This window comes from Anolis carolinensis, chromosome 5, assembly GCF_035594765.1.
Source record: "Anolis carolinensis isolate JA03-04 chromosome 5, rAnoCar3.1.pri, whole genome shotgun sequence".
In the NCBI taxonomy this organism is placed as follows: domain Eukaryota; kingdom Metazoa; phylum Chordata; class Lepidosauria; order Squamata; family Dactyloidae; genus Anolis; species Anolis carolinensis.
In genome coordinates this window covers 162384161-162405349 of record NC_085845.1, presented here as the reverse complement: position 1 = coordinate 162405349, position 21189 = coordinate 162384161, and the positions used below count along the sequence as shown (strand labels likewise).

General features: G+C 39.7%; 1 long non-coding RNA gene across 1 annotated transcript in view; it reads right to left on the bottom strand.

Moving 5' to 3' along the window:
* The window catches only part of LOC134299579 (uncharacterized), a 79554-nt gene extending 58982 nt beyond the window's left edge, over positions 1-20572 (bottom strand). Inside the window, exons 1-2 of the long non-coding RNA XR_010006783.1 lie at positions 19807-20572; positions 18193-18287 (exon numbers count right to left, since the gene is read on the bottom strand). This is a non-coding gene — a long non-coding RNA (uncharacterized LOC134299579). The remainder of the gene's footprint in view (positions 1-18192; positions 18288-19806) is intronic.
* Positions 20573-21189: the final 617 nt, after the last annotated feature.

The window sequence follows — 21189 nt, the reverse complement described above, 5'->3', positions numbered from 1 at the left end:
TGGCAACAGATTGGAACCAATTTTCAACATATTGTCCAAATGATCCATGTAACATATTCGCTCTTTAACCAATCTGAAGTAGCAATGGCAAGAAGAAATTACATCATCTTTGGAATAATTCAGATGAAGCATCCTATGAATTTAAAAAAAAACTGTTGGGAAAATTAAGTGATAAAAGCCACATTGTCTTTCAATTTGTGGTGTGTAGAGAGTATAGCAATCACTTTAATGGAAATATTGTTGGCATGCTTTAGAGGGCATGGCTTTCTGCCAGAAAACTAGATCTGTGACATGTGACTACCTCCAACTATTTCTCTCAATAAATATCAAATTTCAGTAGGTCCTATATTCTGTGCTGCTTCATTTCAGATATCAGCAGTAGAAGCTGGCATTGCTTATTTCAGTTTGATCCCCAGCCCCACTTAGAAGATGTAGTCTATGAAGCAACACATCATAACAATATATATGCCTAAAGTAATCATGCTTAAATCCTGTTGAAATTAATAACCTACAAGTTTTATGAGCCAGTAATGTAGCACTAACTCAGCAGCTGTTTGTACAGTGTCCCTTTCCTCAGGCAATCGCTTAATTTCTTCCTATGCATTTCTAGATAGACACTCCTAGGCAGCTGTAAGAAAACCAAGTGGCAAACAGGGCTACAGAGATTTTATAATATATTGTTGGCCAGATGGTAATACCACCACACTGCAGGAGGTGATGTGACCAAGCAGTCATTCTGGCACTACCGTTCTCACTGGAGAATATTTATTTCCTAGTGACTGCCTCTAAACCTTCTCTTTATGCCGCCAAAAGCAACTTGACATTCTGCTACCCTGCATGCAATGTATTGTGGATATCCAAAGGGGAAAGTCTGAAATAAGAGGAATTAACTGTGAAGGAAATCATGCATGATTTTTTTAAAAATAAAAGATGCATCTATGAAAAGATGCAGTGAGTGGATGCTACACACACTTCTGGAGATGCTAAATCAGGGATGGGCAAATGCAAATTTCTAAATATTGTTAGATTACAACTCACCATTAGCTAGACTGGCAAGGGCTGCTGGCAAGGGGTGCTAACTAATAACATCATAAGAACATAAAATATGTTCTTATATAAATATGCATATCAGCTCCAGAATCTTTATGGAGGCTGATTCAAATCTGGACCTGATTCACATCAGATCAACCTGAATCCCATTAGTTTCAATTAAGACCCTGAATCTGAACTGAGGGTGCTTCTATAGACAGTCAAATAAAGCAGGCTAGAACTGGCGTACAGGACACCAGTTCCAGTCTGCTTTGTGTTCCAACACAGAATCATAGAATCATAGATTTGGAAGAGACCTCATGGGCCATCCAGTCCAACCCCCTGCCAAAAAGCAGGAAAATCGCATTCAAACCACCCCCGAGAGATGGCACATGGACTCCCTGAGCTACCTTGGCAGTGGCAGGAAGACCCCACTGTCCAGCTGTATCAAATCTGGTTCAGTGCCACTGGGGAGGGGCCTAACTACTAGCTCTTTCCCTGCAATATGTATCTGCGGCTACAGCAGCAACACCACAACTAAATGATTCTGAAGGCTGCTTCTTCCTCCTTCCATGCCTTGCAACTAATCAAGGAGGATGGGAGGAAAGGAGGGGAGGAAAGGAGGGGGGGAAAGCTCTGTCTTTTGTCTCCTAAGCCTTTAGGGGTGAGAGAGGATGGAACCGGTTATTGTCCATCTTCTGTAGTAAGAGGTCTACTCTAATATCTTATATATCTATATAATATTCTTAAATCCATAATTTTTTGTGCATGCCCACCCAGAGATTGTGGAAACATGACTTTTTTGAACCACAATTCCCAGAATCCCCCACCAGATTGGCTAGTGATCATGCCAGCATGGCATCAGCATTCCACGGACACTGAGAATGCCCTCATCTATGATAGTTTCTTTTGGGAGTGAGGTTACTTCTAAGAATAAACTGTATTTTGTTGACTAGATGTCTTACGGATTGCTTTATATGTTGTCAAAGGCCGTCCTGACTCCTCTGGAGCCATTTTGGTGGGGAGTAAATTTCAGCAAAGGCATGAATAAATACAGTAGAGTCTCACTTATCCAACATTCGCTTATCCAATGTTCTGGATTATCCAACACATTTTTGTAGTCAATGATTTCAAAATATTGTGATATTTTGGTGCTAAATTCGTAAATACAGTAATTACTACATAGCATTACTGCGTATTGAACTACTTTTTCTGTCAAATTTGTTGTATAACATGATGTTTTGGTGCTTACTTTGTAAAATCATAACCTAATTTGATGTTTAATAGGCTTTTCCTTAATCCCTCCTTATTATCCAACATATTCACTTATCCAACGTTCTGCCGGCCCATTTATGTTGGATAAGTGAGACTCTACTGTAGATACAGAAATAACTAAATCTTTTTTTACATTTCAGTGCTTCAGTAAAATATTTGACACTAACTTTGGGTGGAAGCCAGTACAAAGCTTTATAAATCTTTATAAATCAAGTATTTCCCTTTCAGTGGAAATACTTGACTGTATGTTTGGACTTACCACATACCATGACCCATCCTTTTAATGTCTCGTATCTTCGATCTTCACCATTTTTTAGCTAGCAGAGCTTCTAGAAAAGAAATTGACTAAACAATTATGCTCGGTTGTTTCTTGTTTCTTCCCAGCTAGGGGACCTCTACAAAATAACTAGGAGGGAAGAAACCCATTTGATGGGATTAAATTAAGAAACCTTGATATCAAAGGTTGTCTCACAGGGTTTCCAGCAAGACTACTGTAGAGATACTGTACCTCCCAACTGCCAAGCCCAACCAACAAGCTACTAACACACAAAACAGTGTGAGCAAGACAGAGAGATATAAAACACCATGTGTTAATTGTGGACATCCTTTTGAATGGCTGGATTCTCTATCAGAAATGTGAAGTCAGTGATCTAAAGCTCCATAGTAAAATAGGCTAGGTGGCATTTCTGTCTCTGTGTATGTGTGTTTAAAGATTCATAAGTCAATCTACTTGGATTATTTCAGTTACATAAGAAAACTGCAAAGCCCACAAGATGAGTAATTTAAAAAGCTACCATGCTAATTTTTTCCATCAACAATCTTCTATTGAATGGCAAATTTCCCTCCCAAAAAATAACTGTGCAAGTATTTCAGCAGTCTGCAAGCCGAGTAAATCCTCCTACTATTTTTAGAGTTTTAAAACCTTGGCTTCGGGAGTGCTCGGGTGGTTAGACTAAGAAGATTTTGCAAGTGTGGAGGATTAGCCCCTGAGGCAGTTGTATGACAAAGCAATAAAGTTGCCATTGTGAAGCTGAAAAGAGGAATGGAGAACATGGGTGTGCGTGTGTGTGTGTGTGTGCGTGCACATGCCTGGCCCCCTTCTCTTGAAAAAGCTAACCAAATTAAAATAATGATATTCAAAAAATAAAAAGGCCTACATTGACGACAAATGGCAATGAGCCAATTCACATGTAGCTTTCAACCTCATGTTTCATGAACATTTCACTTTCTTGTGAATGGCCACCAGTGAAGAAGCAGAATTCAAATATGAATAAGTCAGTCTTTTACCATGAGGTAACCCTCTTTTGATCCATGAATACACACGTAGGTAATGCCATTACTGTAATGCTACACAAATGTGCATGTCTATTTCTCTCTGTTTGCATGAAATCTTCCACCAAGCTTTGCTAGCATCCTGTTAGCTAATCCCAACTGAGTAAACCTATCCAATCAGTTACTGAATATTGAGTCAACACAAGAGTACAGTACAGTCTCACTTATCCAACCTTCTCTTATTCAATGTTCTGGATTATCCAATGCAGTCTGCCTCCCGCCCGGATCCACAGCTGTTTCTCTAGGCAGCAAGGACTGAACTTTTTATGGATTTAACTTCCAACAATGTTGTTACTGTAAGTTCATTTTATGCAATTCTATCTTTATTTGTTGTAAATTTTTAGTGGTCAATGTTTTTGCAGTAAATGTTTTCAATACATTGTGATGTTTTGGTGCTAAATTCATAAATACAATAATTACTACATAACGTTGCCGTGTATTGAACTGCTTTTTCTGTCGATTTGTTGTAAAACATGATGTTTTGATGCTTAATTTGTAAAATCATAATGTAATTTGAGGTTTAATAGGTTTTTCCTTAATCCCTCCTTATTATCCAACATTTTCACTTATCCAACGTTCTGCCAGCCCGTTTATGTTGGATAAGTGAGACTCTACTGTAGATCACACTGAATCAATGAACCCACTCTATCCAGAACTAGCAGGATATGACATTTATGGCTTGTGAGTGTTATATAATGGGACTACTGCAGGGTTGAGAGTAAGGTTTGGATTTCCTCTGTCAACTACTTTACTACCCTCAAAGGCCTTCAACACCATGAATCGCAATGCTCTCTGGGACATCCTCTTGAAAATTGGATGCCCTAATAAATTTGTGAATAGCCGGCAGCTCCTCCACAATGACATGATGGCAATATTATCACTTTGGACATAAAGGACTCCAGAGTGACAATTGAAACTGGAATCAGGTATCAAATAGGAATGCATTATTGCCCCAACCTTATTTTCTGTCTTCATTGCTATGATTCTACACCTTGTTGACAGGAAGCTTTCCCCCAGTATGAAAATCACATATCAGACAAGTGGCAAGCTCTTTAATCTCTGCAGGCTAAAGCCAAAAGTAAGGTCATGATAACTTTTGTCAGAGAACTCCAAAATTCTGATGATAATGTAATTTGTGCTCGTTCAGAGCCATTTTAAACATCTTTGCAGAAGCATATGAAAAGCATGGTCTTTCACTTAACATTGAAAAAAATTAAAAGTGCTCTACCAGCAGGCACCAACCAATCTCTCTGCTATGCCAGCAATACTGCTTAATGAGGTAATGGGAGAAAACGATGACATTTTCTGCTACTTTGGCTGCCACCTCTCCACTAAAGTTGACATCAACATCTGAATAGAGGGTGAAACATTACTTTTTTGAACTGAATAATAATAATAACTTTATTTTTATATCCAACCCCATCTCCCCGAAGGGACTCGGGGCGGCTCACAACAGGGACAAGCCTGAAACAACAACACAACATATTTGACAAAAACTTAAAACATTTCAACGATACACAAAATAAAATAATGGACAATACATTAAAATCCAAGCAGATAAAATCAGAGTAATTAAAAGCAAACCAGTGGGGACAGGTTTCATAAAACGCTGTATCATGGAAATGAGTAACAGTGATAAAGTGCCATACGCTTTTACAACATAAAGAAGTATTCTGATGACAGCTCTATTGGGCCTATTCAAACGCACTCTGGAACAACCATATTTTCAATTCCTGGCAGAAAATGGGTAGGGAAAGAGCTAACCTGATCTCCTTAGGGAGAGAGTTCCAGAGCCGGGTGGCCACTGCCGAGAAGGCCCTCTCCCTCGTCCCCACCAGCCGCATTTGAGAGAAAGGCAGAAGCGAGAGGAGCGCCTCCCCGGATGATCTTAGGGTTCGCGTTGGTTAGTAGGAGAGGAGGCAATCACGGAGATAGGCAGGTCCTGAACTGTTTAAGGCTTTATAGGTAATAACCTGCACCTTGAATTGGGCCCGGAAACTGTTTAAACAAAGGAGTTGACCATTCTCTGTAACTAGCTCCTGTTATTAATCTGGCTGCTGATCTCTGAACCAACTGAAGTTTCCAAACCGTCTTCAAAGGCAGCCCCACATAGAGTGCATTGCAGTAATCCAACCTGGAGGTGACTAAGGCATGGACCACCATGGCCAAGTCAGACTTCACAAGGTACGGTCGCAGCTAGAGCACAAGCTTTAACTGTGCGAAGGCCCTCCCAGCCACCGCCGACACCTGAGCATCAAGTGTCAGGGCTGAGTCCAGGAGGACCCCCAAACTGAAGTTCCCCAAATCCCCTATTAATGCTAAGTACAACTGTCTGAGCTCTGAGAGCACAGCATTTTTTTTCAAATGAAGCACAGAGTGCTAAAGGATCACAACATTCATAGTGATACTAAGATTTTTTCTTTATAACTCTATTGTCCTTCCAACTCTATTGAACACCTGTGAAACATGGACTTTCTACAAATGTCACTCTTCACTTCTGGAAAGATACCATCAGCATCGCCTTCGAAAAACCATGCAAATCTTTTGGGAAGACATTCGGACAAATGTCAGTGTTCTGGAAGAAACAAAACATATCCTATATTTCGCAGAGGAAAACTAAGAAACTTATGGCAAAGCAATAATACAGTGAGGCAGGACTGGGGAAAATACTTGTATTTTGATTGTGGAATATCAGGATTGTATATCTCTATGTGTATGTGTGTGTGTATGTGTCAGGACCCTGATTTCAGGGCCTGTACTCTGGCACCAGAAATCAAGGATGCTGACATCACAGACTGATAAGGCACCTGTGGTTCTCAGCCCTGAAGAGAAATGGCTGGTGTATTTGGCAGGGAGAATGGCGGGAGTTTTCTCTAGGCGGGAATTACTATTTCGAATGTGGGGGGAGTGTATATAAGGGAGTCTCGGAGGGCCGATCAGCACTCTCAGCTTTTTTCGTGTCAAGGTTTCCTACAGTAAAGTTCTCAGTGGTAACAGAGTGAGTCTCTTGTCTTCATTTGGGAGCGGCTGGAGTGAGCTGACATGTATGTATGTATGTATATATTCCACAATAAAAAAGAAGCTGAAAAAAGTGGGACAAGATGGATTGTCCCTGCCAAACTGGAACAATCAGCATAACCTGCAGCAATTTCTGGAATTGTCTATCTATACCAGCAAAATAATTCAGCTGCAATTTGGAATACTCTGTCCCAAAGTTGTCCTGGATTGTTCCCATTAATGCCACACTGAAATTTGATTGATAAATACAAATTTCTCCTGCCCAAATTCAAATCAGTACAACCCTTTTCCTTCCCTTGAGGGTGGTGCCTCTCCATAGCCAGGCCCAGCCATGAGATCAATGGTGTGGGGGTCAAGCAGGCTACAATCTCACTATCGATTGCATGGCTGAGTGCTTCTTTCTGGCCAAAGCCTTTGGCCACTTGATCTCAGAGCGAGCAACTTTGCCAGAGGGACTCTTCTGGGTTGTGCTTGGTTGGGAAGGCAGTAACAGCACTTGGTCAGAAAGGTAATGGTGGCAGCCCCAACTCTTGCTGTGCTGTCTAGGTCTATGGAAGTTACAATCTAGGACAACGTGGAGAACCACAGCTAGCTCAGCTTGCTCACTCTTGTTATATAGTATTGCAGATACATAATTTGAATTTGCTTTCATTCTTTTAAAATATTTCCTTTATTGTTTCCAGGCTCATTACTGGTTGAACAGCGCCACACAAGCGCTGTGATTCAAGCAGAATTTGTGTCTCTCTACACAGGCTGCTGTAGGAAGCTATGTGTTCACACTTTTACTTTCTGCTTCCACATTTTGACTTGGCCCTTTATGATGTCCTTTTGTGATCTGATCTGACTTCTACTTTCATTTTCAAAGCATGGGAGGATCTCTTGGCCATACACCAAAACATTTGGGAATGTCACCAACTCAACCGGTAAATCCTATTGACATTTTTGATGGAAGATTTCATGCATGCAAATAGAAATAGGTGACCATTCCAGTCACTGCTTTGAATTGGCAGATATTTCATTGTGGCCTGTTTAACACTCCTTGCCTTTATAAAGACTTCACATAGAATTTAATACACTACTATTTACATCCCCTTTCCACAATCTGCTGTCTTCCAGATGTGTTGTACTGCAGTTCACAATATCTCCCACTTAGGGAGTTACAGTCCATTGTGTCTAGATGTTTCCAGGTCAGGGAAGGCTGATCTCCACTGAAGGCTTAAACTATTCTGACAAATGTTCTCTCATGCCAGGTAATTATAGACAGTAAAGAGGGAAACAGGTCATCTACTGTTTTATCACTGACCTACCATTGCCATTCTTAATCATTTAACTGGTACTAAATATATGGGCATATTTTCAAAAATCAGAAAATAATACAACTATACAGCACATTCCAAAGTTACATTCTTACACATTCTTGTCTTATCTATTGGAATTACAAGCATGCAACTATATTTAGAGCCTAGCAGTATGCAATCCCTTAAACAAAACATTTTATCCTACCAAGTATCCTCACCAAACCACATATCACACATACCATATGATGAATATAGAATCCTTTCCAATTCCAGCTTTAGTGAATGGAGAATGTGATCCTTTGGACAGAGCTGTAAAACTGTGCAATACTCTCTCTCTCTCTCTCTCTCTCTCTCTCTCACACACACACACACACACACACATCAGCTGTTTACTCAAAGACATCCTCTTTCCCTTCTGCCATTCATCTCCATCCCAAAGGGCATGGAAGCAAAGTATTTTTCTCTCCCCTTAATAATGAGGTGAACAATGAATGTAAAAAGCAGAAAAGGGTCAAAAAGTTACTGGTAAATATTATATACTGGGAGCAGGTTCAACTACAATAGGAAATAAGAGTAACTTTGAACAGCAATAGGCCTTACTGAAGGAGAAATGTCTCAAATTAAATTAAGCTGTTATTCAGACACTTCACTTCTGCCCAAAACCTAGAGTACTTTTTTTTCATGTCAGGAGCAACTTGAGAAACTGCAAATCGCTTCTAGTGTGAGAGAATTGGCCATTTGCAAGGACGTTGCCCAGGGGATGCCCAGATGTTTGATGTTTTACCATCCTGTGGGAAGGTCTTGATCTGCTTGCGGAAGGCCAGCAGGGATGGGGCCATTCTGATTTCTCTTGTGAGGGAGTTCCACAGCCTTGGAGCAGCCACCGAAAAGGCCCTCTCCTGTATTCCCACCAATACATTCAAGAAAATGGGGATGGGACCGAGAGAAGGCCCTCCCCAGTAGATCCTAGGTGTCTACTTATTACAACCTAAAGAAGAAAGAATAAACCTAAAGAACTGCCAGGCATAAACAGATAGTGTCAAAAAGCCTGCTGACAAAGGGGGAGATGTTGTTATACTGAACACTACAGACTACATAACAGAAGGCCAAAGAAAATTGAAATATGAGAAAACACAGAAACCTTTGGACAAAGACTTCACCACAGCACTTAATGATCGCATCATTCAAACTATACAAAACCTAAGAAGGGACTTCTTTAAAAATGAATAGCTGATCTTATAAATTCAAATCCCAGTGCTGTATGTTTTTATATGCTGCCAAAAATGCACAAAGCCAATCATCCAGAACTCTCCATATCTTCATTTATATTTGTAGGATTTGGCAATAGATAATCCATCATATATCAAATATACTCAGAATAGAGCTTTTAAACCAACAGTATCAATTTGGTAAAGAAGATACAACACTCCTTTTATACCAACATATTGATAATGAAAACCTTAGTATTAGGAGCTGTAATGATTTTTTAACAGAACATTCTAGCAAAGCTAGTTCTAATAATTTCACATTAATGACTTCATCCCATGCTGACTTGAGACCATTTTCTCTCTGTTTTCTTTCACCGCCACCACAGTGTTCCATAGAGGCCAACACATGACACATGGCCACTTTCAATGGGACTCAATAGGACTCTATGGGGTCAGCACAGGGAAATGAAGACTCCAGTTTTGGGAGATATGTTCTACTTGGCTCCCAACTGCAGAAGCCACAGAGAAGGCGGAAAAATGCACAGAAAGGACATGGGATGGCTGGCCATCCTGGAAAGCAGGAAAAGATGGGCAAAAACAGGGTAAGATGGTTCCCTCTTCTTATCCCTGCTTTCCCACCACTCATGAGATGAGGTCCTAAGTGAGGATCGATATATACAACTGCAGGGCACAGTTATCAGTACTCACACAGCTTCTTCTTCTGCAAATCTGTTGATGGGTAATATACAAAATAATTTCTGCAGCATTAATAATATAGGTGTATTGGCAATACAGCATAGTATTTGCCTTCATTCTTGTCAATTTCAGGAATAGATTACAAGTCTTTTTACCCACCTATCTGCACTTTAATTGAATGAACCTAGAAAGATTTGTTTTTCTTTTAGAATTCTATTGATGTTTTAATTTGTTTTGAGTTTTTTTTTCCATATGGAGAAAAATGCATTTAAAACAAATGAAAACAGAAGAGAAGTGAGATGCTTTTATGTATTTAATCAGATTCTTGCATGCTTTTTACATTTGTCTGTATCCTCTTGTAAGCTTCCTTGGAAAGCTAGATATAGGTAAGATATAAATAAATTTATCCCAAGAAGTGGGTGTTCTGCTTTCAGACAGGTTTGTAGAGCCTTTTTGGTGGCTGTTCATAGGCTGTGGAACTCCTTCCCAGGAGAAACCAGGATGGCCTCATCCCTGCTTGCCTTCCACAAGCAGGTTAAAACCTTTCTCTGCCAGCACTCATTTGGAAAAGGATAAGGGGCATGGTGCTGGGAGGATGTGGGGGGAGGCTTGGGGGTGTTTTAAAGTGCATTTTAAATGTATTTATTATATTTTAATTGTATTTTGACCTAACCCACAAAGTACTATTTAATTGTTTTTTTAAAATGTATGCACTTTGTTTTGAATGGGGGCCAAAATGTGTGGTTGTTAGTCCCCATGGGAAGAAGGTAGATAAAAATAGAGTCAAGAGGAATAACATACATACTCTTTGGCCATTGAGAATAAATCTCTGCTTTTGCCTTCTACCCATCTGTGTCTGATTTGGCCTTCTGGAAAGCTAGACATGCTGGGATGCGCAAACCCACAATTTTAGAGGAGCTGAAATCACTTAACAAGGGGACACAGGGAATGTGAGGTTTCTAAGTGTAAGCAATGTTCATTCATTCACTCCATGCAATGCTAAAAATATGGGCACTGAAGTGTGTAGGGATTCATATTTGGGAGCAATGGCCTCACCCCCATCATCCCCAATTTGACTGACACACACACACATTTTTACACCATAGTCATTTTTCCTCAAGATATTTTCAGCATGGTGTTGTTTCCTCATAAGATGGTATCATTTTTTAAAATCTGAGTAGGATCTACCATCATGCTTTCAAAATAGAACAAAGAAGCCAAACGGGTTGGCATCTCCAGTTCTCTTTTCCTGTCGAGAAAACAAAGTGGAGGCAGCTACAAGACCTTTGACAGGGGCCATAATGATCAGTCAATAGCTTGTCTTACAAAAAGACAACCATTTCAATGTAATAGGTCTGCCATTGCTGACAATCCAAGCTAATTGAAGCTTAATGGGTAAGAGGGTTTCCTGCTGTCACTTGCAATTTGAGCTAAAGGGGGTTGAAGTACTGAAAATTAGGAATGATTGGCCTAAATCTTCTATTCACTTTTTATGGAAGATCTCTGGTAGCACAAACCTTTTAAAGATCTAAATAAAGCCCTCGTATTTTGATTCCTGTGGTTACATTTATGAATGTCCAGCAGACTCTATAGGCACATCCTGTTAAAAGTGGCTTCTTCAGAGTTTCCCCTATGACAGCACTAATGGGCAAAGTGAGAGGGTTTGCAGCTGGACAGTGGCACACTTGCTGAAAGGGATGGGGCTAATCATAAGTTATTGTTCCATCCCAAATTGTAACTAGCTACTTAACACATTGTCAGAACAGAATACTGAGTTTTGTTTTCAGTAAGATAGAGCACTATAGATAAACCAAAGGTGAACAGTGAGTTTAGTAACTTCTCCAAACATGAGCAAATTGGGGATGAAACTCAATGGGGAATCTATCTCTAGACATGGCCTTTTGATCAGAGACTAAAGACAATTAATTATTTCAGTGTTATATCACTTCTAATTTCATAGCTCCATCATAGAGAATCCTGGAATTTGTAACTCAGAGATACTTGGAAAACTACGGGACTTTTGAAACCCCAAAGTGCCACGCCATACTATAGCATGATTTTTTTACAGTATTTTTTATTTTTAACACAAAAAGGTAAAAGGTAAAGGTTTCCCCTGATGTTAAGTCCAGTCATGTCTGACTCTGGGGGTTGGTACTTATTTCCATTTTTAAACCGAAGAGCCGGCGTTGTCCATAGACACCTCCAAGGTCATGTGGCCGGCATGACTGCATGGACCGCCGTTACCTTCCCGCCGGAGCGGTACCTATTGATCTATATATATATACATACATTAAGTTTCTCAATATTCAGTTTCTCTATAAATCAGTATTTTTCCTTCCACTTTATATTCTACACATTGTTTACATCGTCATTTGTAGTCCTTCTAAGTGTATCTTGATGCCATCTAAGCCGTGGATAGGAATTTTGGGTTGGGGTGACTGAGAAAATATTTTAGGCTTTCTAAATCTGTAATGCAGCAGACCACAATAAAGATGCTTCCTCTTTTCATTCTCAAATAATTGTCACTATACAGGATTACTGTTTAAAGAGTAATTAGCTATGTAAACAGAAAATATTTTTTCATGGGATAAAGGGCCTCAGCTAACAAATAGTGACATAGTTTTAACAGGCATATGTTCCCTGTCAGATATTATCCTCTACCTCAGCAGAGTACGAAAAGCGCCCCCAAGTCATGAACCAGCTAGGCTCCAGGTTCCCCTGAGCAATGCAGACACTTAGCTGTGTAAGAATAGAGTCCAAACACTGATCTTATTTCACTTTTAATTTCAGTTACTGGGAGTCCCCAGTGATGCAATGGGTTAAACCCTTGTGCCAGAAGAACTGCTGACCAAAAGGTCAGCGATTTGAATCTGAGGAGCAGGGTGAGTTCCTGTCTGTCAGCTCCAGCTTCCCATGCAGGGACATGAGAGAAGCCTCCCACAGGATAGTAAAACATCAAAAATCCAGGCGTTCCTTGGACAACGTCCTTGCAGAAGGCCAATTCTCTCACACCAGAAGTGACTTTCAATTTCTCAAGTTGCTCCTGACACGAAAAAATAATTCAGTTGCTAAACAAGATATACATATATATACATTTTTTTTGCAGAATAAACTCTATATCACAGCTCGTTCCTTCATCCACTCTCCACAACTCTGACAACCTAACTCAAAGCACAGGGGAGAAGCCAGCCTATACTCCACTATGAATAGCGTGACAACAAGCCTCCTGACTGCTGCTTCTCCTCCTCCTCTCTCCCCCTGAGTGGAGCCATTCCATGTGGGGTGCCTTGGTCTTTATTTTTAGGCCTGTTCCTGGGGTTATTTGGGGTGCTGATTCAGAAAACTGCAATGGATAGACCACATTAGCTCTACATTATTAAATATGGTTTTCTGTGTGCAAGCAGATGGTGACTACTGAATAACATATGTTTTGTATCAGAAACTAGAGCTGATGTGGTCTATCCAATGCAATTTTCTGAATCAGCTCCCCAAATAACCAACCCAAATCTAAAGTTGATCAAAAACTGATTCATAACCCTTTTGGTACTAATGTTGGAGAGTGGTTACTGGTCAAAGTGGTCCCTGGTCAAAAAAAAGGTTGGGAACCATTGCTCTAATATCAACTTCTGATCATAAGAGTTGTGTTTTCCACTAGAAGGGAAGATGTAGAGATTCCTAGAGATTAATAGTAACAAAACATAATAATAATATTTGCAAATAATCAAATCCATAAAAACTAAACTGCCAATGTGGAGGACCAACTATATTTGCTAGATGCTCTAAAAGGAACTGGAAAAGCTGGCAAGAATCCTATAGCAGATTATACTTAACTAACTAATTTCCCCTGGCCCAACCCCTCCCAACCTGACACAAACCTCATTCAGTCATGCCTTGTAAAGTTACCTAACTGTAACTGTTTTGTATTAAAGATCACCACATAGTCACAGTTTTGGCACTACTTCCATCTTCTTAACTCACCTCTGCAGCTTCATGGGGGAGAAGGCGGACCATTCCTCCAAGAACCTGAGCATAGCTGAATAATATTTCCGTTAGTTTTTTGAGGGGGTGGAGTGCAAAGAGAAGTTACTGAGTTGAGAATGACTTGATAGAGAGTTCGAGCTGTTTCTTTTACAGCCACAATAATGTAAATCAAGCTGAACTCATTAAAGACAAACAAACCTCTAGGATTATTTTATGTGAAAAACCATGGTTGAGATTGATTGCATGCTCAGTACCACAACATTACCAGTTTCTTTATAACACAGAGACAGAGCAATTATATAGAACTTCTTTTGCATCATTAAAATATGTTCAGTCACAGAACATAAATGATTATATTAAATTCTTATAAAAGTAGATGAAACTAACCCAAGGCTGCATCATGCTGTGTAGTGTGTGTTATGCTTATGTTGCAATGCAGCACATTACAATCAGCAAGAAGTATTATGATCAGTGTTATGCAATAAGTTTATTTCTGAGTTAGTCCCAATTGACTCAGTCTAACCATGTTCATAGACCCACATATGCCTGTTTCCTTTAATCCCATTTCAAGTCTTCCCTGATTTCTTCTCTATTATTTTCAACTATCCTTCACTGTCTGGACCGGTTAGAGAAGCAATGTAAACCATGGAGAGAGGGAAGGGGAAGGCTTGTCCCTGTTTCTCATTTCTGTTATATAGTGTATTTTACAAAAAAATACCCTTGGTTACTATTGATAAGTACATGACTGAACATCTAAAGTGTGACATGTGTCTTATTCTAGAAAAGGCAATTCTTGGTTTGAAGAGCTATGAGAAAACAGCCCTTTATTTCAATAGTTCTCATCTTTTGGGCTTTCCACCAAACTTCTGTCCCAACAATCATTATATTAAACTACTAGTCTTCACAGTGCCTGCTAGCTTATAATAACCTTGAATCATCTTCATTGGCTACCAGTCCCTTTCTAATTCAAATCATTGGTTATGACATATAAAGCCCTATCTAAAAGCCCATGTGTTCTTATATGAGATAGCTCATGGTTGGCCACTCTCTGCTGCTTTCATTTAAACAGGCCTTCAGTTTCTAACTACAGTAGCTAGAGAAGGGGTGAGGTACATTTTACTACATTTAAAACAGATTTTACTTAATGTTTTATTGGATTCTTTGACCATTTTTTAAAACATTTGTATGACGTAATGGCCAGAACTCTATATCAGCTAGTAGTGCAATATACTAAACAAAGTGACATCTCTTGCTCCAGTCTCCCCCAGACTTGACAGAAACATCACCCACCTGTGCTTCAGTCACCAGCAGAACAAGTTTTCTTTTCCCCATAAATGTAGTTTTAGGGGAGAGTTCCAGTTGTGACAGTAAAGTCAGAATTAGAATTAAGTAGTGATCACCAATACAAAATTGTTACTGATGAGTAAATCTATGTAACTTTTTCATATATATGGTTGCTACTTAGTCACGAGTGTGACACTACTGTAGCTAATAGAGGATGTGTTTGTCTTTATCTGGAATTCCATATCCAGATTACGCCAAAGTCCAAAATTGTCCACAGCAATATTTTTAAAGTTGCATTAATTTCATATATTGACATATGCAGATTTTACTCATATCATGTATCCTCTTTGGTTCTCTTTCCTCACTCATAGCTTCTTATTTTTAATTATAATATTGTGCATTAATGGTATTTTATCAAATTCTGCTGTCCATGTTAGTAATGTATGTTAGATAGTTTTAAATTTGATGTTAAATATGTGTAAACTGAGATTTTAATAGTGTGGTTTTATGTACTGGATACTATTGGCTCCCCAAAACTTCCATGAGAAAGGGCACGTATATCAATCAAATCAATGCATCAGAACACTTTGAATAGCTACCATCCCTCATTCAAAAGTAACTAGGGAAGTGGTGCATAACAATGTATAAAACATGAGCATTTCTTGAAAAACAGCTCACTGGAGCATTTTTGGAAGCTAATTTTAATTACCCTTTCTTCTAAATAGGGAAGATTATTGGATTCCTAAATGTCAAGAACAATCAGTCAATGTTTGTTTGTTTTTTAAAATCCTGATCTACTGCCGATATGAGTGATGTGATTTGGGAATCATATGACCTGTGAACCACATTTTGCTGTCCTCAGAGCTTTCAAGATTGACCAATCAATCAATAAAAATCCAAGCCTGGTTTTTTAAAGAAAATTCATGCCTCTAGGGGGTGCAATTTTCCTCCAAAAATTGCCACATATATCTTGCTTAAGCAAGAAATGAAAGGTTTTGGTTTTTGTTTTTTAATTAGGAGTGTCTTTTCATTCATATCTAATATCATTTGGAGGGGCTGGTACATCTCCTGAAAAGCTCATGATCCCTGGACACCCACTGCTCTATATTGTGTTGAACCATAAAAAGCACTCCTTTTAGATGGAACGAGACAACTAGTTTGAAACATCAGAAAGAGCTCACGAATTTTATTTTATTTTATTTATTTTTATTGTGTGTATATATTGCCAGTGAAGGCAAGAGGTTTATTTTGTGGGTTTTACCTTGGCTATCGAAATAACCTGGCTGGCCTTCATAGCTATGAAGTTTTGAGGCAGCGTCTCCTCTTTTACAACCAAAATAGGGTAGACACAATCTCTTAGGGAGCTTTTGCACTGTTGTTTCTGGAGATTAATTTATATATTGTAGTCAGTAAAGTGGGGGGCCCTGGTGGTGGTGCAGTGTGTTAAAGCACTGAGCTGCTGAACTTGCAGACCGAAAGGTCCCAGGTTCAATTCCCGGGAGCGGAATGAGTGCCCGCTGTTAGCCCCAGCTCCTGCCAACCTAGCAGTTCGAAAACATGCAAATATGAGTAGATCAATAGGTACCGCTCTGGCGGGAAGGTAACAGCGCTCCATGCAGTCATGCCGGCCACATGACCTTGGAGGTGTCTATGGACAACGCCAGCTCTTCGGCCTAGAAATGGAAATGAGCACCAACCCCCAGAGTCGGTCACGACTGGACTTAACGTCAGGGGAAAACCTTTACCTTTTACCTAGTCAGTAAAGCATGGCAAAGTAAATTTGAATTTGCTTTATTTAATGTGTGTTATGCGTAGAGGGTTCATCTATCTAGTACTCCTGTATCAGTTCAACTAGAATTGCCCAGCCAGGAATACGAGTCCTAAATCAGTTGGGTTATTGTGAATTATCCAGGCTGTATGGCCATGTTCCAGAAGCATTCTCTCCTGACATTTCACCCACATCTATGGCAGGCATCCTCAGAGGTTTATATATCTGTGGAATATCCAGGGTGGGGAAAATACCTCTTGTCTGCTTGAGCAACATTCACACTTACCTCAAGCAGACAAGAGTTCTTTCTTACACCTAAAACTCACAACAACCCAGTGATTCCAGCCATGAAAGCCTTCGACAACACCTAAATCAGTTGTTACAATACAGTACTTATTGTTCCAGAAACAATGTGCTAAACAGATTGTCAAAAAATGACAGTCCTTCCCCCAGAAAACACCTCTTTGTAACTGAGAGAGCTGAGTGAGGCCAAACTGTAGAAGTATCATGGGCATCTATGTCTAGCATATACGACATCTCCAGAGGTAAGCAACACACTCCTTCAGCCCTGTACTTCTTGAAGAAAAAATGTTAAAGGGCCAAACTCTATTTTATATTACATTTGCTTTTTGTAAAGCAGTTTAAGCTTGCCATTTTTATTTTGAAGGAAAAGCATTTTTTTTTCATGTCAGGAACAACCGGGGTTGCTTCTGGACTGAGAGAATTGGCCATCTGCAAGGACGTTGCCCAGGGGACGCCCGGATGTTTTGATGTTTTACCATCCTTGTGGGAGGCTTCTCTCATGTCCTCGCATGGAGCTGGAGCTGATAGAGGGAGCTCATCAGCGCTCTCCCCGGGTGGGATTCAAACTTGGCAGCCTTCAGGTCAGCAAGCCAGCCTTCAAATCACAAGGCTTTTATCCCCTAGGCCACCAACAACATGGGCCTCTCAAATGTATGGCTCCTAGTATAATTCTCAGCCAGACTCTAGTGCCTCATCAAACCTCAAACCCCAGGATTCCATAGGATGTTGTCATGGAATATAACGCTACCATTGTGCAGTGTGATAGGACCCTTAGTCACCTCTAGATTAGATTACTCTTATCAATTGCCTGTGGTCATCCGTCACTTCAAGGGCAGCTCCCCCACCTAGTTAGTGTCTAGGATTGACCCTGAAGACTATCTAGAAAACATGATAAGTTCAGTCTGCTTTCAGTTACTTGTTATTCAGATAACATCATTTACACCCTGTTCTTCCTGCAGAGGTTTCCTGTTTATTTGTGGTTCAAGATGCTCTTTCATACCTATTCAAGCCCCAATGCCTTTGTTCCAGGATATCTTAAGGACTGCCTCTTTCTTCCAGAAGTGATCATCATCAGAATTCTTGATCTGCAGGAATCTGCAAAGGCACAGGAAAGAGTTTTTTCAGTAGCACCCCCTTGATTAAGGGATTTTTTCCACAGAGGTAGATTGACTAGCCTAACCTGCAACTAGTTGTTTTTTGGCATGTACCCAAAAGCCTAACTCTGACTCCCAAATCACAAGGCTCTCTTTAACTATATCATCAGCACACAGTCTCTGTCTCCAAACTCTAATTCCTGGGACAGCAGTTCATTGTTCAAAATGTTTATTCAACTCTAACATGTATTCTGATTGCTTTCAGTAAATCTCACGAGATTGGATGACAAGAACATCAATCCTGGGGAATATATTTTCATAGTATCCTGGCCATGATCTAATATTTATCTTTGGGGGTGTTTATTTGTTTTGTTTTGTTTTGCCTCCCATATGGTAGCACACTTGCATCACGGGCTTTTTTATTAGAACCCTGACATCCACCAACTGTAGTTAAAGGCATACCACCAGATTTTCAGCCTTTTTAAAAAAAACCAAGGGATGTTGAATCGTGATGCAGTTGTTTTACTTTTGCTTTACAAAAGAAAAGTTTAGATGTTTAAATGGGAGAAGCAATAGAATGCTCATGGGCCAGTTCAGAAGATGTTCAGCAAGTCAGCCATCCAGATAAACATTGTCAGAATGAAGTAAAACAGAGTCATAAACAGTAGTCAGTCCAAGGTAAAAAAAATAATAAACCCCTTAATAGTATTCCCATTAACAAAAAGGAAGGAAAGCAACAAAGTTGCTAGCGAATGGCTGGAAGATTTATAATAGTAGTTCCAAAACTGTGCTTAATTGGCATGTACCCAACTTCAGTGTCTCCAACTTCACAATCACCAGGAACAATGTAATATCTGTTTGTCTCTTCATTGCTCAATGAATTATGGTAAAGGGTATTCAGTGTCCACAACTCCTTGGACTTGGAGTGACTACTAGGAGCTGCAGATTTCTGACAATCTGCTTTCTCCTCTTCATCTGAATCTTCCCGATTCAGAGAGTGAGTTGTGACACCCACTTGGAGAGAAAGTCAGCATATAAATGAAATAGATGAGAGAGAAAGAAAAGCTGAAAGGTCAATACATAGATAGAATTGTGTTTGCTATATAATTTTTCATGGCATGTGTTTGCTAAAGTTGTAGTAAGCATGTGGCCCATAGCCTAAACTCAGTTACTTAAGATATTTTTTTAAGGTGCCTATATTTGCACTGTATGCCACCAACTCTGAGAAAAGAGGGGGAAGCTCTTCCAAGCCAAACATTGTCACAGACCACATATAGCCTGTGAGGTATACATTTAGGCTTATCGGGGGAGGGGGGGGGCAGGTAAGATTTGGATGACAACCAACATTGAAATTGGCAACATGCAGGCTGGTACTTGATTTATAGTATTCCTACAAGGATTTCTGACTTCAGGACAATGTATTGTAATTGTGTGCCTTCAAATTGTTTCCAACTTATGACAACCATAGGGCAAACCTATCATGGGGTTTTCTTGGCATGATTTGTCCAGAAGAGGCTTACCTTTCCCTTCTTGTGATTTTCCCAGGCTCACTCCAATAAATAGCAATGACAAAACCACACAACTCCTGAAAGTGTAAAAGAAAGTTATGTGGGAATGTAAGTTCCATTCAGTTAGTTCCATTCAGTTCTAATGTTAGAAAATACATTTCAGGGCTCAACATTCCAGGTGTATGCAATTTGCCACATATATCATAGGCTTCTCTTAACAGCATCTCCACCTACCAAATTAAATCTGACAAGTTTGCAATCAGCCACTCTTTGTTCAAACCAGCTTCCCTGACCCCAATACGGGCCCTTTAGTCTATCTACAGTTTATCACAACGCTGCCAACAAGAGGCAGCTGGATTTTATATTTATTAACTTATGGTTATCTTTTATTTGGGGATATTAACATATTGCAATACAACACTTGGAGAAACGAGTACCAGAGTTTCTAGAATTTTCCTTGTCAGGGATCAGTTTAGATTACATCTAACAAGCAAGCTGGACCAAGTTTCATAGATTTGAAGCAATTAGTTGCCCTTTACAAAAAAGGGTCAACTTATACCTGTATTCCAGGGGAATTTGGAAAATGCCTTTGGGTTATCTCATCTCAGGAAACATTTCTGGGAGTAAACAGTCCAAAGATATTTTCCAGTGTCAAACTCTCTGTAATGAGTATTTTAAGGTGCTTATCTCTGTGGTATCTAAGCAACAAGCTGAACAAGCTTTTAAGGAGGAAAGTAGGTATTTTAAGTATTCAGAAGTGTGCATAAAGATAATATATCTAAGGTAACTACGAATATTTGAGAAGTCAAAGCAATGATTTCTGGGTCTTGGTCCAGAATACAGAGTTTTTGACATGGTTTCTAGCCCCTGCCTATTGATCTCCACCCCCATGGCCCACATAATTCCTGAAAAACATCTCTAGAAACTGATGCCCCAGGATGGGGGGGGGGGCAATGTGGTGGGTTGGCCAACTAAGTGAAATGAACAGAAGACAAAAGCAGCTTTATTCAAGTGCATGATTGTTAAACATTATCACATACCTGATATTTTAGATGTCATTCTTGGAGAGATAACTACAAAATTAACCCCTTCAGTATAGAACACCATTAAAGGCCTTAAAAAATATTTCATGCCTCATAAATTTCTGGTAATGACAGTGTTTGGGCACAAAATAATAGCAAATATTGACAAGAGCATCATCATACAAAGTAAAGGAATGTCAAGTTTGCACTTATAAGAGACTTAGTGCAAGAGATGCAGCACTTATGTGACTCATGGGAAAGTGTTGCTCAAGAAACTAAGGTAGTTGCTGAACCAGTAGGAATTCAACCTCAATTTTCTGAAAACTGAAAAACCTCTGCAGAATCTGAACACGATTTCAGAATGTCCATAGTT